Genomic DNA, 17,204 nt, shown 5'->3' with positions numbered 1-17,204 from the left:
CCTGACATTTTGGCTGTTTTAATTTAAAAATTTGGAATGTTTATAATACACTAAAACCATATGGCCCCAGAAAAATGAGTGCATATATTCACAAAAAGACAAGTATTAGGATGTTCTTAGCAGCTTCAGGCATAATAATGAAAAAAAATTATAAACATCCTAAATATCCATGAACATGTGAATACATACATAAATTGTGCCATACTTGTATGATACTATTAAGAAAAAAATTAACTATGTCTATACACAATATGAATGAATCTTGTAATTATGAGAAGCCAGACACAAGAGACTCATTTGATGCTATTAACATGCATCATGAATCCATGCTTATAGGTCAGAATAGTGATAACCTCGAGGAAGGTTGTAACTGACAAATACCAGGTACTAAGGAGCCTTCTGGGTGTTGAGATATTATTTATACTATCTGTGTGATGATATTATATACACATATACATGTGTAAAACTTCAAGTTGTACATTTAAGAACCGTGTGCTTATCCTAGGAAGTTCAGTTGGTTGGAGCAGTGTAATGATATGCCAAAGTTGTGGGTTTGATCCCCAGTCAGAGCACATATAAGAAGCAACCAATGGATGCACAGATGGGTGGAACAACAAACCCATGTTTCTCTCTCTCCCCCTTTCTCTCAAATCAATAAATAAAAATTAAAAGAATCCTGAGCTTTGCTGTCTGTATTTACACCATAACATTTAAAATACAAACAACAAAAAGTCTTATAGGTGGTCATTGTCTCCTCCTACTTGATTCATATTCATAAAACCATTGATTCATATTCAGCATTTTGACTAGAGCTATTTAAATACATAAAGTATTCAAGCTGAAAATGCTGCACAGAATTTACTAGTAAGTCCTCCTGCTTTACATAAATTCTTTTACTGTGAAATATGGGACATGCATACTTATTAGACATAAAACACCGAAATTTTCATTGTTGTTAATTCTCATCTGAGGATATTTTTTTCTATTGATTTTTAGAGACAGTGGAAGGGAGGGGGAGAGACATACAGAGAGAAATGTCAATTGGTTGCCTCCCACACCCACCCCAACTGACGCCTCGGATTGAGCCTGTAACTGAGGTATGTGCTCTTGACCAGAATCAAACCCATGCCCCTTAAGTCAGTGGGCCAACACTCTAACCCAGCCGTGGGCAAACTACGGCCCGCGGGCCGGATCCGGCCCGTTTGAAATGAATAAAACTAAAAGAAAAAAAAGACCGTACCCTTTTATGTAATGATGTTTGCTTTAATTTATATTAGTTCACACAAACACTCCATCCATGCTTTTGTTCCGGCCCTCCGGTCCAGTTTAAGAACCCATTGTGGCCCTCAAGTCAAAAAGTTTGCCCACCCCTGCTCTAACCACTGAACAATCTGCCAGGGCAAAACATGGAAATTTTTTTTCTTACTTCTCCCTTAGCCTATTTGTCATTTCAGCATTCAAACAATAACAAGTTTAAACTTGTGATTTTATGCTTAGTAACAAAAAATAGGATAGAACACGGAAATAAAGAACAATGATCCACACTTCTATGGAATGCTTCCAAATGTTTTTGTTGTTTTTTTAAAAAAAAACAACAGCTTTGGGCACATCTGGAAAACATGTGTGGCGAGACTTAATGGGAGGGAAGCTGAATTCTAATTCTAGCTCTGTCACCAGAGTAAAATAAAGCTTCCTTAATTGGCACCTACTGATGTACCAGACATTAATCCAGCTCTGCAAAAAATTAATAGAAGACATAACAAAATAACCAAGGGTGCTAGCATTCTCTAAAGTTTGATTTATCTCAACACTATCACGAAAGCTGTTTTGTTTACTAAACCCAAGATAATTTTTAAACTTTAATAAATCAGAAAGAGGAGTTCCTAGGTCAATTACATATGGATGACTTTTATGAATGTAAAATAGTGATTATGTCCTTTTAATAGTCATATTCCATTTACAGACATGCAAATAACTGTCCAGTTATTAAACAAAATTACTTTTTTTAAAAAATGTTTTTAGTCTGGCTAGCATAACTCAGTGGTTGAGCATCGACCTATGAACCAGGAGGTCACAGTTAAATTCAGTCAGGACACATGCCTGGGTGCAGGCTCGATCCCCAGTGGGGGGCATGAAAGAGGCAGCTGATCAATGATTCTCTTTAATCATTCATGTTTCTCTCTCTCTCTTTCTCTCTCCCCCTTCCTCTCTGAAATCAATAAAAATATAAAAAAACGTTTTTATTGGTTTTTTAGAGAGAGAGAGGGAGAGGGATAGAGAGATAGAAACATCATGAGAAACATCATCCATCAGCTGCCTCTGTACACTCCCCTCTGGGGATCGAGCCCACAACTGGGCATGTGTCCTGACCAAGAATCGAACCATGATCTCCTGGCTCATAGGTCGGTGCTCAACCACTGAGTCACGCCAGCTGGGCACAAAACTATTTTTAAAAGAATTTATCTTTTAGACAAATCCATAGACAGAAAGTAGATTAGGGGCTGCCAGGTAGATTAGAGGGAAGAATTCAGAGTGATTGCGTTCGTTTTTTGAGTGATAAAAATGTTCTAAATTTAAGACAGTGGTAATGGTTATACAACTCTGTGAATATCCTAAAAACCAGTGAACTGCATACTTTAAATGGGTGAATTTTGTCTCAATAAAGCTGTCATTTAAAAAAATTGTAATAAATTAAAAAAGGTTTTATCTCTTGATTTAAATATGTAGATTGGAGACAACTGGAAAAAATCATAACACACTGTGGTATACTAGTAAATTAAAGACTGGAATTAGTCAATGTCCTTACTGCCCCTGATATGTTCCTATTTTGAGGTCATTATTCACTAAGTCCTCATAAACCGATGTTGCCTCAATAGAGGAATCTACCTTTTTCCATTCTGGTTTTGTTGGCTTGTAAAATAAATGAACTAGAACCATTCGGTGTTACCTCCACAGGCAGTTTCTGCTTCTTCATGTTGCCTAAAGGCTCCTGTTACAAACTACCGGTCAGAAGCTGTGTATTTGGAAGAAATACAAAATTCTCACTGAAAGGCGATACTAGTACTCCTGACAGATGATACTACACAGACACTACTCATGAATATGAGCTTCTTGGGATAAGCTGTATGATCCTAAGAAGGACATCTTCCAGAATGTCCCGAGCGACTGTGAGAGGATATCCAGGACTTCTTCACAGTCCGGGAGCAGACATTAGAATAGACTGCTTATCCTAAGACCAATAGAACACAAATTTCCTAAGTGCTTGAAACTATGCCCTGATCCAACGTCCTCTCTCCCTTCCCACATATGATAGGTAGGTGAACTGCTCTTGACCGGCACCCCGCAATCTTCATGCCTCCACATTGCTATACAGGCAGGCCCAACCACAGGTGACCTGAGCCTTGGCGGAGCACCTGTGATCTTCCAGGTATGGAAGGTAGGAGGTCCTGGAGGTGCCTCTACAAGACTCGTATCCTCCTCCCTGCTTCATGGAGGCTGCTGTGAGGCAGGTTCTCACCCACCTTGCCAGCTCCTTACGCCACCCCTCAGGCTAAAAAACTGCTGAGCTACAGTATGGAAACTGTTCCTTGTATTACCTATGACCATCTGGCCTCTTAGGGGTCAGTGTTCTCCTGCTAGTTGAGGGACATGCGGAGCTAAAAATGCTGATTGAGAATGCCTATGTAAGTAATGAACTGGCTGAACCTGTCAGCAGTCTTCACAGAAAACTCGCTTGAGTTTCCTAGGCTTTGCCTGCACCTTCCCCAATCTTCTCCCTCAACCTGTATAGCTTACATGGGACCCTCTTGATTAAGCACTGACCCAACTTTCTACCAAACTAGGTACTTCCCTTTAAGGCAAGTAATGGCTGGTCATACCGGGGCCATGAAAGAGCTCATATGTCTTTGTGATTTTATGTTTATCCTCAACTGGCCCTTGAACATTTATGTCCTAGATGGCTTATTGTATTTGTTTCAGAAAACGTTTCCCTTTACAAACCACCAGTGGTAAAATCTGGATATCTACAGCCTCCAAAGCATTTTTGCCTTTATCATTTATCCAACACATTTTGACACCTGGAATGTATCTGGTTGGCTGAAACTCCGCTTATCCTTTTACAATCTACAGCATTAGCAATTTTTACTTGGCTTGTTTTACTCCTTGAGCCAATCTTAGAATTTGTCAAAGCCTCAACCCAAATACAAATTCTTTCAGGAATGGGACTTGGTACAAGTAATTCCTTTTTGTTTTTACAACTGAATGTGGCTCTTCTAGTCTTCATTTCCTGAATCGACATGCTTACTCATACTTGCGTCATCAAAATCTAACTTGCATATACAAATAACACTTCTATGTAACATGTAATAATTAGACATTTATAGATATTTCTTTCCCATGTCCTTCAGGAAGCCATGCTTCTCTGGGAGTATCTAAAAAGATAGTGATTGCTCTGGAGAAAAAACTGTTATTCCCACTTTTTTTAAAAAAATATATATTTTATTGATTTTTTTACAGAGAGGAGGGGGAGAGAGATAGAGTTAGAAACATCGACCAGCCGCCTCCTGCACGCCCCCTACTGGGAATGTGCCCGCAACCAAGATACATGCTCTTGACCGAAATCGAACCCGGGACCCCTCAGTCCACAGGCTGACGTTCTATCCACTGAGCCACACCGGTCAGGGCTTGTTATTCCCTTTAGGTTAGAATCATGAGGGCTCTATTTTCAACTATGGGAGTCATATAACTTGGAAATTTATAAAAATGTGTTACTAACATTGATGATCTGGGCTGGGGGGTGGGGACAGGCTGGGACAAGTCAATAGGGGGAAAGGGGACAGATGTAAATACTTTAAACAATAAAAAATTAAAAAATAAAATAAAAATAAAAGCATGGAACATATAATTCTGTACAAATAGAGATAATAAATGGCTAATGATAATAAATAACTATGTTACTGGCTTACGTAGTCCAAAAAAAATGTTACTAACACTGACTGTAAAGGTAAATAATACTGTAAAGCCTAGCAGTACAACTAAAGTCATTGCTCCAAGTAGTTGTGGGTAACAGCATAGCCCTAGATCCTGCTGCCCACAGAGTAATGAATGCCACAGGGAAAGCTGACCAATCTATACTCAAACTAAATGAAGAGAGAACAGGGCCATCAAAAATGGACTCTGAAGGAGTCTTAAGATCTGGTCAAAGTGAGGGATTCTTCAGTTATCACTCTGAAATGCCTTCCAGCTTTCCTTATAATAGTTGTGGCTGCTCTTACTTCTGCAATGCCTGGTCTCCAGAGTCAGATACGCTACTGCACAACTGTCATTTCATCAAATGGCACAAAATTTTATCTTGCAACACAAGGAAAACAAAGGGATTCTGATATTTAATCAAGCTAAATACCAAGCAAGGTCTCTGATCAGAACTTCCACAGAGCTCATAACCCACACAGCAGTGAACCTCTAACTGCTGCTCTGTGTGGGTAGGACTAAGGGGTGGGGGAGAGGGCAGTTAAAATAAAACTCTGTCTAGTTCCCCAGCATGTGCACACAAAAGTGTTAACTATAGATCCCTGAGCCTAACAGACAACTCTCATATACCTCAGCTATCTATAAAGCAATGCCTGTGCTTTTGTGACATAAGCAGAAAAAAAGGGAAGAATTTCTAGTTCCTAAATGAACCAGTAATAACTTAACATCTAGAATTCCTCCCAATATGTAATACACTTCATTCTGTTATTCTCTCCCCTTTCAGCACATAGAAACACACTGAACTCATTTCTTACCCAGCAAACAGAAAAAAAAGAAGAAAAAAAGCAAGCTCTGGTGGAGTTTCATTCTTTCTTGAAAGCTAATTATAGAGCCTTTTATTGAACAAACTATGAAATATGTAAATATCACAGTTAAAATTCTAAAGATTAAGATTAGTTTTCAGAGGGGCATGCCAGAAACCTTGGACTAATTCTTAGATGTGAGCTGCAAACTTGGCTCTGCATTTCAAGAAGGATTAGGTGTAAGACAAAAGTGCTTCCGGGACAAAAAACCAAAAAAAAAAAAAAACCCGCTTACTCAAGAGAATCACATATTTTTTGTGGGAGATCAGAGATATATTTGTCCTGAGTCCTCATGAAGACACTATTATCTGGCACAATGGATACTATCGATAGTGTCCATATAATCAATTCAATAGCTTATGACTTACAGCATACTCCAATGTGAAGAACATGCTGCCACAGTTCAATCGAGAAAAAGCAATTAATTAAAGAAACAAATATTGTTCAAGTACACCAGTGATGGCAAACCTATGACACGCGTGTCAGAGGTGACACACAAACTCATTTTTTTGGTTGATTTTTCTTTGTTAAATGGCATTTAAATATATGAAATTAATATCAAAAATGTCTTTGTTTTACTATGGTTGCAAATATCAAAAAATGTCTATATGTGACACGGCACCAGAGTTAAGTTAGGGTTTTTCAAAATGCTGACACGCCGAGCTCGAAAGGTTTGCCATCACTGAAGTACACAGTGCCCCATGTTCTGATTTAATCCAGAGATGAAATCCACATCTAGAGAAGTGATTCTCAAAAACAATGTATATAAGAATTTTCTGTCAGAAAAAAAAAGCCATGAATTCATTTAGAAAATATTTATTCATCACCTTCTCAGTGGGAATACAATGGCAAACAAGAAAGAGACATGGTTTTCTCTCATAAAGTTTTCAATCTAGTGGTGGAGGTGACAGACAGACATCAAAGAGTCACAAAAATAAAGTAACAACCATATGAGTATATGAAAAAGGTAAATAGTGATATGAGCACACACAGTCGGGGAAAGTCTGGAAGGCTCTCCCTGAGGAAGTCATGAATGAACTGAGATGAAGAGTTAGCCTGAGAGGTAAGGGTGGGCCTCAGGCAAACAGGAAATAGGATGAGCAAAATTTCTATGTAGAACTGCGACAGGAACTGAGACAAGGCCAGTATCACTGGCTCATAAAGAAAAGGGGGGAGGCTGGTTCAAAAGTATGCTGGAGTGACAGGTGGCACTGGATCACACAGAGCTTTGAGCATCCTGAGAAAAAGGAGGAAGCACCGAAGAGTTTTCAGGAAAGAAGGTGATGTAATTAGGCTTCCATTGTGACTGAAAGTGAAAAACAGACCTAGAGAAAACAAACAGGTGGAGGGAAGCAGTTTGGACACGCTACAGCAATCCAGTGAAAGCCCACAATGGAATGTACACGGAGATTCTGATGCCAGCCACACCCACTGTCACTAATGAGAACGCTTTTTCCCCAAGAGTGTTGAGGTAGAAAAAAATTAGCTGAAAACAACTAATACTGAGAAATCAATAGGCTATTATCATTCAGACAATCCTCCATGAATATTTCAAACATTCCCATAATTTATACTTTTAAAATGTTACTTCATTATTTCTACTGAGGCCATTCCTTTTAATAGGGTCAAGATTTTCCTTAAAAATAGGCTATGAATGAACAGTGAGTTTATTTTCTATATCTTAGCAGTACATAATCCCGATCATTTCAGTCTCGGAAATGTCAAAGTGTGTGTGTGTGTGTGTGTGTGTGTGTGTGTGTGTGTATCACCTGCTGGAGGTAATGAATATATCAGTAATGTACTAATGAGACATCTAAATTCAAGCAATGTAACCCCCTAATGAACTAACTTACAAGTATAAATTTGGTACAGAGTACACCATGAAGTCATAAAAGACCTCTAAACAAAGAAAAGGAGTCCTCAGAGGGAGATTTATGCTTTTATTTAAACACATTTTCAGAAAATAAAAATGATTAAGAACAAATGAGCTATACATACATTCAAATGAAGACCTTGAAAATGGGCAAAACCAAAAGAACAAGAAGAATAAAAATAATATAAGGGCAAAAATCAACAAAATAAAGATAAAAAAATAGTGGATGTAAATAAAGCTTCAGGATATTTTTTAGAGGCAGAACCATCCACCTCTCACTATCAGTTGGCCTCAATAGTCCTGTGGTCACTCTAATATAGACATGAACAAAAGAAATGTAAATGATGCTGTCTTTAAAAGAGGACAAGTTAACTTTGCTGTTTTCCCCACAAAGGCCAAATACTGCCTGGAACAGAACCTTTAAAAAACTTGGGTTGTTGGAGGATTATTGATCCATGACTTTAACAAATAATTTAAAAACAATGTTCAATAATTTTTAGTCTATTCACTATCTTTGATTCCAGCTAATGTGTTCATAATAAAATAATTCTAAAGTTACATCTTGATTCAAAATTTGCAGTAAAAAACCAAACTAGTGTGATAATTAACAATTATTGAGCACTTACTATGCTGCCAGGTATGTTGGATCAGTTTATTTCATCGTCATGTGCAATCTATGAAATACTATTATCTCAATTAATGAGGCACATAAAGGAGACAAAGAGCTGAACTAATTGCTAGCAGATGGCAAAGCTAGAAACCAAACCCAGGCACTCGATTTCCAGACCCATCATCTTAGCCATGTTGCTATAACAGCTACACACGTGTTTGTTCTTAGGAAGAACTTGCAAATAGCCCAAACACTTCTCAGCTGATATAAAGATTTAAGAACCTCACCAACTGGTAGGCAGAATATGGGGCTGTTTACAGTAAAAATTTTTCCACATTTTTATGTTAAAATTTTTCATAATAAAATATCGGGAAAAGGAAATTTCATTGATGCAACATTTAGGTGGTATTTTAAGAGATGATACAAAGAACTGTTAAAATCTGAAAGCTGCAAAAAAAAAATCTGAAAGCTGCATTTCTAATATGCAAAAGTAAATGTGAATTAATTCAATTCCACACGAGTTATTTTAATGACTGTCAGGAAATAGTAGCTACCAGACTAGGCCTGTTAGACTGTCAAAATTTTTATTATACAGATTTTTTTAAAAAGAGATAAAAATACTTAAATGATGCAGAGATGGAAAATGGGTCTCCCTACTTCATTTCAGATCTCAGACAAGTTGATAGAGAGTGGTGCAGGGTAGGTAACAGCCTATTAGGTGAAAGCCTCCACATCCAAAACAGAAGAGGGAAAGAAAAGAGGGGAATGCTGGAAGAAATAAAAATGCTGTTTTTACTAAGATTTGCTATTTAATTAAAACAAAATTAGGCTAAGCACCATATCCAGATAAGAGTGGAATAATAATGAGACTGCCAGAATAGCAATTTTCACCTGCAGTTAAAGACTCAAACCAAAAAAATAACACACACACACACAATCATCACCACCACCACCACCACCAAAAACCACCCCAAACAAACCCTTTAATGAGGGCTCAGGGTTCTGGCAAAGTGAAGTCACCTGTAACTGGAAATTAAAGTAGGAATGTTAAACAAGAACAATAACCAACAATAGATTTCTTAAAAGGACTAATTAATGTTTTAAATTCATGGCATGTTAAAACTGAATACTTAAGACATTCATAGTAGGGTAGAACAGAAGCTCTAGAGCTGGAAAGATCTGGGTTCAAGTCTTGTTTCCCAAGTCTTATACTACCTTGAACTTGAACGAATTATCTCACAAGTTCTTATATGAACTTGAACAAATTATCTCACACTCAAATACTCAGGTTCCTCATCTATAAAATGGGATTAACCAATTTACCATTGCAGAGTTAAGGATAAAGATAGTTAGGATAAACCACTTATCACTATACCTAGCAGACAGTCCTCAACTAAAATTTCCTTTCCTCTTGTGATTTACTTGAAATAGAAGCATTTGAATAAAATGGGCATGCTAGACTACAGTTACTTTCACTGAAATTGAGGAAGGTTATAAATCCAAGAGGCAGGGATTCTAAGGAGAAATTGCCCAGAGAATAAATTACCAAAACAAGAAAAAGCAGAACGGAAGCTGGAGTGCACCAAGTCTGTTCATGAGGGCATTTCTGCTTTTCCTACAGCGTGTGTCAAAGCTCCCATATTTCCAGTCTCCTTAATGTAACAAAATACAAGACGGAATGTAGCACCTAGTGTTCAGAGTGGCTATGGTGACAACAGATATTCATGATGACCCAAAGTAACTTAGAAAATGATAAATCAGTAACTATTTAGTAAGATAGGAAAGCACACCAAGTATTTTATTTACAAAGAGTTCCTTTGAAAATATTTACAAAATTGGCTGCTGATAAAATGTTAATTCCCAACCCCCACTCAATGCCAGAAGAAAAATTAAGAATTTTAAAATATAGCCTTAAACTTGTATATCTGACATTATGAAGGAAAAGCATTCCATTCCTCAAACAGCCTTTATGCCATAAGCAGAGACAATTACATGACTCAAAACTGTGAACTCACTTGCCATAGTTTTTTTTTTTTTTAATAGATTTTTATTGCTCTCAGAGAGGGTGAGGGAGAGAGAAATAGGAACATCAATGATAAGAATCTATTCAGGACCTATTGTGTGCACTTACAGCAATCACAGAAGCAACCTAACAATAGGCAGTGTTGAAAATTATTATTACTCTACTGTCATGCCCTATTTTTAAAATTAGACCACAACTTTTATAGTAATAAATTATAATTTAAAGAATATTTAAGGTTTATCAACGTATTCCAGAAATTTAATATATGATGCTAGCTTCAGCCCCAGCTTTGGTCAAATACTGGCTTTCACACTTGGACATTAGGCATTTAAAAAATGTATATTCGGTGCAATATATTTATACAGTTAAAAGAGGTAGGTATTTCTTACTTATTCATTTTCATTTTTATTTGCTTACCGAAACTATAATTTTTAAACAGACTCCTATGTTCTCCAAGGGTAGACATCAACCCACAACCTTCTTTATGGGCTAGTATAGAAGTTATAAAGAACTCAACCCCACACATGTACCAGTGATCTAACAATAATTTATTGTCAGTTCTTCTGATCTCTATGCATTTTCAATGAATTCCCTTAACAGACTGAAACTTGTGTTTTTTATAGCTAAAAATTTGCAGACGTAAGTTAAATTTATTCCATATTCTCTTGAATTATATGAAAAATCCATATTCTTTATAAATTCAATTTTTAATGCTTTAGATTCAGAAAAATGCTGTCATATAAGATGAATTTTAATGACTAGGATGAAATTATCTGTGATCAAATAATACCTCAAAAAAAAAAAAAAACCACAAAAAACCCAAACCACTTAAGTGTCCAAAACCCAACCCAGCATCTGATAGCAGATTTACTATCATCAGGAGGCAATGGGATCAACAGAGAGGACTGAAACCGAATGCCACAGACACAGACTGTATTTCTCACTCAGCTGTTCAGTCACCTTGGACAAGTTATTTACCCTCTGAATCTGTTTCCTAAACTATAAAATGAACACATTAATATTTATTTTGTCATATGGACCAAATGAATTAAAGTATGTGAGTTATAAACAACAATGTATGTAAAACACTGAGTATCATGAGTTCTAAACCTAGGCTTTAAAATTTTCTATCACTTTTATAATAGATTATTGATTTTCATAATGGTTTTATGTATAATTTAAATGATAATTAACTTAGGACTCCTTTTAAAAGCTCCATGGAATTTGTTTTGGTCATTTATTTGCCACTCAAGAATGTGGCTATGACTTGTGAAAGTTTAAGTATTAAAACAGTTCATTTAAAGTGTTAAGCCATGAACTGACATTATAAACAAAGAAAAGTAACATATATAATTTTATAACAGAGAAAGGTTGCTCTGTGCAAGAGTAATAATAATCTATTGAAATTGCTTTTGCTGATGTCATCCAATATGACTACTGTCTGGACATCAGCAGTCAAGTATATCTTCCAGGACACAAACACTGCAAAAAAGATTGGAAATAAGAATGCCCTCAGGCTCTGGCCAGTGTGCAGCTCAAGATTGCTGATTCAATTCCCAGTCAGAGCACATGCCTGGGTTGTAGGCTCCATCCCCAGTAGGGGGTGTGCAGGAGGCAGCCGATCAATGCTCTCACATCAATGTTTCTCTCTCCCCCTTCCTTCCTCTTTCTCTAAAAATCAATAAAAGTATTTTTTAAAATGCCCTCAGAAAGTTCAACCATAAACCAAAACAAGATAAACCAGAATAGAGATTAGGAAGTCAGACACAGAGGACCAAGTAAAAAGATGACTACCTAAAATTTAAGGTATTAACATGCAAATGAAAAGAAATTTACCTGTCAGAAACGAGGACTGGTTAGTAATGAAAGTGATGAAAAGGAAGACAAATGTGGCCAGTGCCCAGGGAAGCACTGCCTAGGAGTGAAGATATCCTACAAGGCACATGGGAACAAGAATCTACTTGGCAGATATGAGATGGAAATACCACTTTATCTGAGCCTAATGCCATTAAAAATCAGTCATTTATAACCAACTGCCTTGTTCTAATCCCATGCTCTTGTTTATTAGGCAAGCTTGAGCTCTGGAGTTAGACTGAGTTCCCACTGATTTACTCTGTGCCCCTGGAAAATTTAGCAACCTCTTAGTCTGTTTCTTCATTTGCAAAGATGGAGACTACTTCCTTGGGTTGTTGTGAAGATTAAATAATTCATGTAAAGCACTTAGAACCTGTCATACACTTTAGCACCAAGTAAATGTTAGTCATTGTTATTATTTTTCAGGATGAATTAACATCCCCAAGTCTGATAAGCTATGAGACTGATCAATTTCTGAATCTGAAAAACTAACACAGGACCACTACGTTGTACAAATCCAGGGGATACCTATGAACAAAAGAATATGCTGGAAGCCTTAGAGTGGAGGCTTGACCTGGTGAATTCAAAGTCACCATCTCTGTGAGGGTTTTCAGGTAGCTAGCTAGATTGCCAGTCTGTCCAGGTGAAAACGTCACTGTGTAACAAGTGGTCAATAAGGTCATCTAATGAGCGAAGCCGACCTTGCTCAGGTGCTGAGTTTGTAGAGAAAGTGTGAGTGATAGTACTGTGGAGGTTGGAGAACACAAGTCAAGCCTGATGGCATTCAAACACAAATATTTTGAAGCATTCATGTCAGGAAAACCACATTGTGGGCAGATTTTAGGCCTGAAACCCACCTGTTTGCAAATCCCGCAACACTCTTTTATTCAAGTTTTTAAATGTCCTAATTTAGTACACTTTTACTTTCCTTTACCTACTTTATCACCTAACACATTTGTTTTTCATGTTTCTTGTCTCCAAAGAAAATGTAAGATCCATTAGGTAAAGGATTCGTTTCTTCACTGCTATCTTCCCTCAGCATAGAACACTACATACTAAATATTAGGTGCTTAGCATTTAATGAAAGTGACTGAAATCTCCCTAACTTGCCTTCTGATCTCCCTTTCAGTAGTCTACTGTCTCTTAGCCCCCAAGATATTAGAAGTGTATCTGATCACTCTCCTGCTGAAAAAACTTTTGACAAGATCTTTATTCATTTAAGCCGTTTCCTCATTGCCCAAAATATGTTGTACACGCTCCACATACTAACACTCTTTCCATCCCTGAATCTACCATTTCATTTCTTCATGCTTTTCGTATACTTCTGCCTCTGCTTGGCCAAAACTTAATCACCCTCCAGACCTGGCTATTCGGTGATGCCTCCCAGATGCTCCCATCTGTGCCACCACTGCATTCAGTTCATACCTCCATTATACACGGTGCTATCACTATGTATTTACCAATCTGTTTCTCACCTACTGGGTCATAAGATCCTGGAGAGCAAGTTCAGTGATGCTGTATTCAGATTGTTTCCCCACTGCTTATCACTATACTTGGCACAGAAATTTCTGGTAAATAAAAATTTAGGCCAGCCACCGTGGCTCAGTGGTTAAGCTTCAACCTATGATCCAGAAGGTCATGGTTATATTCCCAGTCACGGGTCAATTCCTGGTCAGGGCAAATGCCTGGGCTGCAGGCTGGATCCCTCATAGGGGACATGCAGGAGGCAGCGGATCAATGATTCTCTCTCATTATTGATGTTTCTATCTCTTTCTCCTTTCCCTTCCTCTCTGAATCAATAAAAATATATTTCAAAGTAAAATAAATAAAATAAAAAAATTTAATGAATGCAATAACTTGTTTTTAAGGGGCTAGGAAAAGAAAAATGTCTTCTTAACAAAGTGCTTACCTACATCAAACCTGTACATGATGTCTGTGGTTTTTTGGCTAAAGAAAAACTCACCCTGATAGTTTGAATAATAGTTGAATTAGCAGATTCAGGAATAAAAAATAAATTAATGATAGTTTCACTTTTGCAAGATGAATAGTTCTGGGGATGGGATGCACAATAATATGAATGCACTTAATAACACTGAATTGTACACTTAAGAATACAATTAATTGACTAATGGCCTAAGGAGGGAAGACGTTTACTTCAGTACTAATTTATAAACCAGATATTGTATGGAGCATTGAGTGAACTCTGATGTACGAAGTTGCATCTGTAATTTAATTAAAATTAGTGACTTATTAAAACTAGATGATTTTAGAAATAAGAAAAATCATGGAAAAGAAAAAAGCATTAACCAAGTTAGAGGAAAAAAACTAAGATCAGAACCCAGGTTTTATTAAGAATGAAAGGGCTCTCTTAAAATAGTAGTGGGCGCGCGCGCACACACACACACACAATACTAGCACATTACAATCCCAAACAATTCAATAAGTGAAGATTAGCGTGTAATGCATTAATACTTCAGGTAGGAGTTTGCATAACTGGGTTATCTAGGCTCTACCTGTGAGATATCAAACAAATATGACACACTGTAATGCTATACTACCTACTGGGATTAACGGGAGAATCAAACGAAAGCCTTATTACAAATGGAATGTGTAATCATCTTCTCCAACCTCACTTCTCCAGATTCTCCAAGTCTCTCAGCAAGGTTCCCATCATTCTGTGGGGGTGAGGGACTAGGTGGAGTTCTGTTCTTGTTTTACACAAGGAAGAGGTGGGAGAAGAGGAAAAAAGGTAGGAAAGTTGTTCATAACGAGCAAATAACTTCTTCCCAAAACAAAGGATTAAACATACCTCCTTACCAATGAAAGACAGAATCATAAGCTCTATATAAACTGCTCATGTTAAACTTTTTCCCCAGTGACGGCCCTGTAAAATTTCAGGAAATTATACAATAGTTACTTGGATATATATTTACCTTTCCTACTCTACTGCAGATATGTCTAAATTAAGGACTCAGTATTTAACCTTTTGGAGTTGTTTATGGATTGTCTTAATTGAGTCAATATTTAGCTACAATATAAAGCTAGGTGGCTGGAGTTGTGCATAAGAGAACTTGGTTGAAAGGAAGAAATGAATGAAAAAATAAACAAGAATTTCATCTCCCTTTGACTTCTCCCAACCTCTATCATTTATTTCTAAAGATCTAGGTAGAAGCCCTCTACTTACTAATTAATATTCTATATGTCTGCATGTTTATTTATAAGTATTTTTATATTGCTAACACTTTATAAAAATAGTGTTTTCACCCCAGGCATGAAAATACAGAGTGGGGCAAAAGTAGGTTTACAGTGGTGAGTATGCAAGGGTTTATTCTTATATTATTATTTGTTATAAAACTTTCCATATGAACACTAAACCTACTTTCATCCCATCTTATATTGAGAGGAAATACCAAATGGGTATTTTTTTTTAAAGTTAACTCATTTGGCAAACAAATCTTGTGTAAAATATTCACCATATAAAACATGTGCAAAAAAACATTTAAAGAGAAAAAAATGTGCATTATGTGAATTTTGATTTAGAATCTCATTTGCATATATAGTATAATCGTAATATTTTAACTTTATAATCAAAGTAGTTGTGAATAAAAATCATAGATTTAAGTTTTTCCTACACTATGTCAGAAATAGAATATCCTTGAGACAATGCATAGCTACAAATACCAGAATTCATGTATCTTCACCACCTAATTAACAGAAACTTTTATTACAGTACAAAATAACTGTAATATCCATTTCCCCCCAAATTTCTTAAGAATCACTTAGGGGGAGCCTATTAAAAATACAGACTACCACATTTCTCCCCAGAAATTCTGATTCAATTGCTCTGAGCAGGACAAAAATTTTTATTCCTCAAAGCGACTGGATGATTAGCTAAGTTTGGAAAACACTGATCTAGTAGAGTAGTTCTAAAATTACCAGGTATTAGCATAACTTGAGCTTTTAAAAACCTTAAACACAGGCTGAGGTTTAGACATGGCCATGACATCAACACCTTTGAAAAAGCTCTCCATGGACGACTGAGAACCAGATCTTGGAGAACTTGAACCATTCTTGCAGAACCCTCTTATCAATTAAGAAAGGAGGCTTGCTCAAGTTCACAAAGCTAAAGGGTACCAAAGCTGGAGCTGGAACCATTTCTCCTGACTCCTAGTTCACTTTGTTTTTTTAATGTAGCTGTTTTCTCATGTAGGTTGACAAAAAAAAAAAAAAAAAAGTGTGAAAAACACATTTTTTTTTGCCTCAGATTAATGCTGGCCCTTAATAAGCTAACCTTGTTTCAGAAATTACTAGAAAACATTTTCTTAGTCCTAATAGAAAATAAGCTTACTACTTAATCTTTGGTTCCTACTAAGCTGTTAATGTATCTTACGGAGAATTCTTTAAAATTATTTTTAACTTCTGATTCAGTGTTTCAAATTTTCATTATTTTTAAAGTTCCTTACTAGCAAAATTATTTTGACACCTGAATTTGGTGACATGGTTTCTTCAATACATAGAATACATAACTCTACATATTGTGAACAGAGAACAGATTTTCTTCTTCTTCCACACACACACACAAATGATTTTAGGCTCCTAGGCAAAACTTCATCTTTGGCTCGTCTATAGATATTGAGTGGGAAACTTCTCAACCCATTCCTAGAATTTTCTTATTTTAATAAGATAATGTAAAAATAAATCATGAAAAATGTCAAGTGCAAGCTTACGTACAGATAACTTTTAAGTGTTTACTTTCCAAAAATTACTGCGTTTAATGCTTTCTGGCAATCTACTTTTATCATTACAGTACCAAGGTTATCAAGATATCATTTTTATCCCTCTCAAAACTGCCAGATGTTCAGATATTTTAAATTTTCAAATTTCTGTGATGTTTGTGATGTCTGCTTCTGGGTTGTGTGTGTGTGTTGAAGCGTTTGGCATGCTGCGAAAGCAGGCCACATTAGTCCATAGGTAGAACTTCAGCGATTTGTATGTACAAATGTGTACTTTTGA

The 17,204-nt window shown here is 36.5% G+C and overlaps 1 protein-coding gene across 2 annotated transcripts in view; it reads right to left on the bottom strand.

Moving 5' to 3' along the window:
- ZC3H6 (zinc finger CCCH-type containing 6) overlaps window positions 1-17,204 on the bottom strand; it is a gene marked incomplete at its 5' end in the record, with an annotated part of 51,724 nt that overhangs the window by 32,964 nt on the left and 1,556 nt on the right. The window lies entirely within an intron of this gene.

The sequence above is a fragment of the Myotis nattereri genome (assembly GCF_964212035.1).
Source record: "Myotis nattereri genome assembly, chromosome: 10".
Classification (NCBI taxonomy): domain Eukaryota; kingdom Metazoa; phylum Chordata; class Mammalia; order Chiroptera; family Vespertilionidae; genus Myotis; species Myotis nattereri.
The sequence above is the reverse complement of the archived record's forward strand: the minus strand, read 5'-3'. Positions and strand labels throughout refer to the sequence as shown.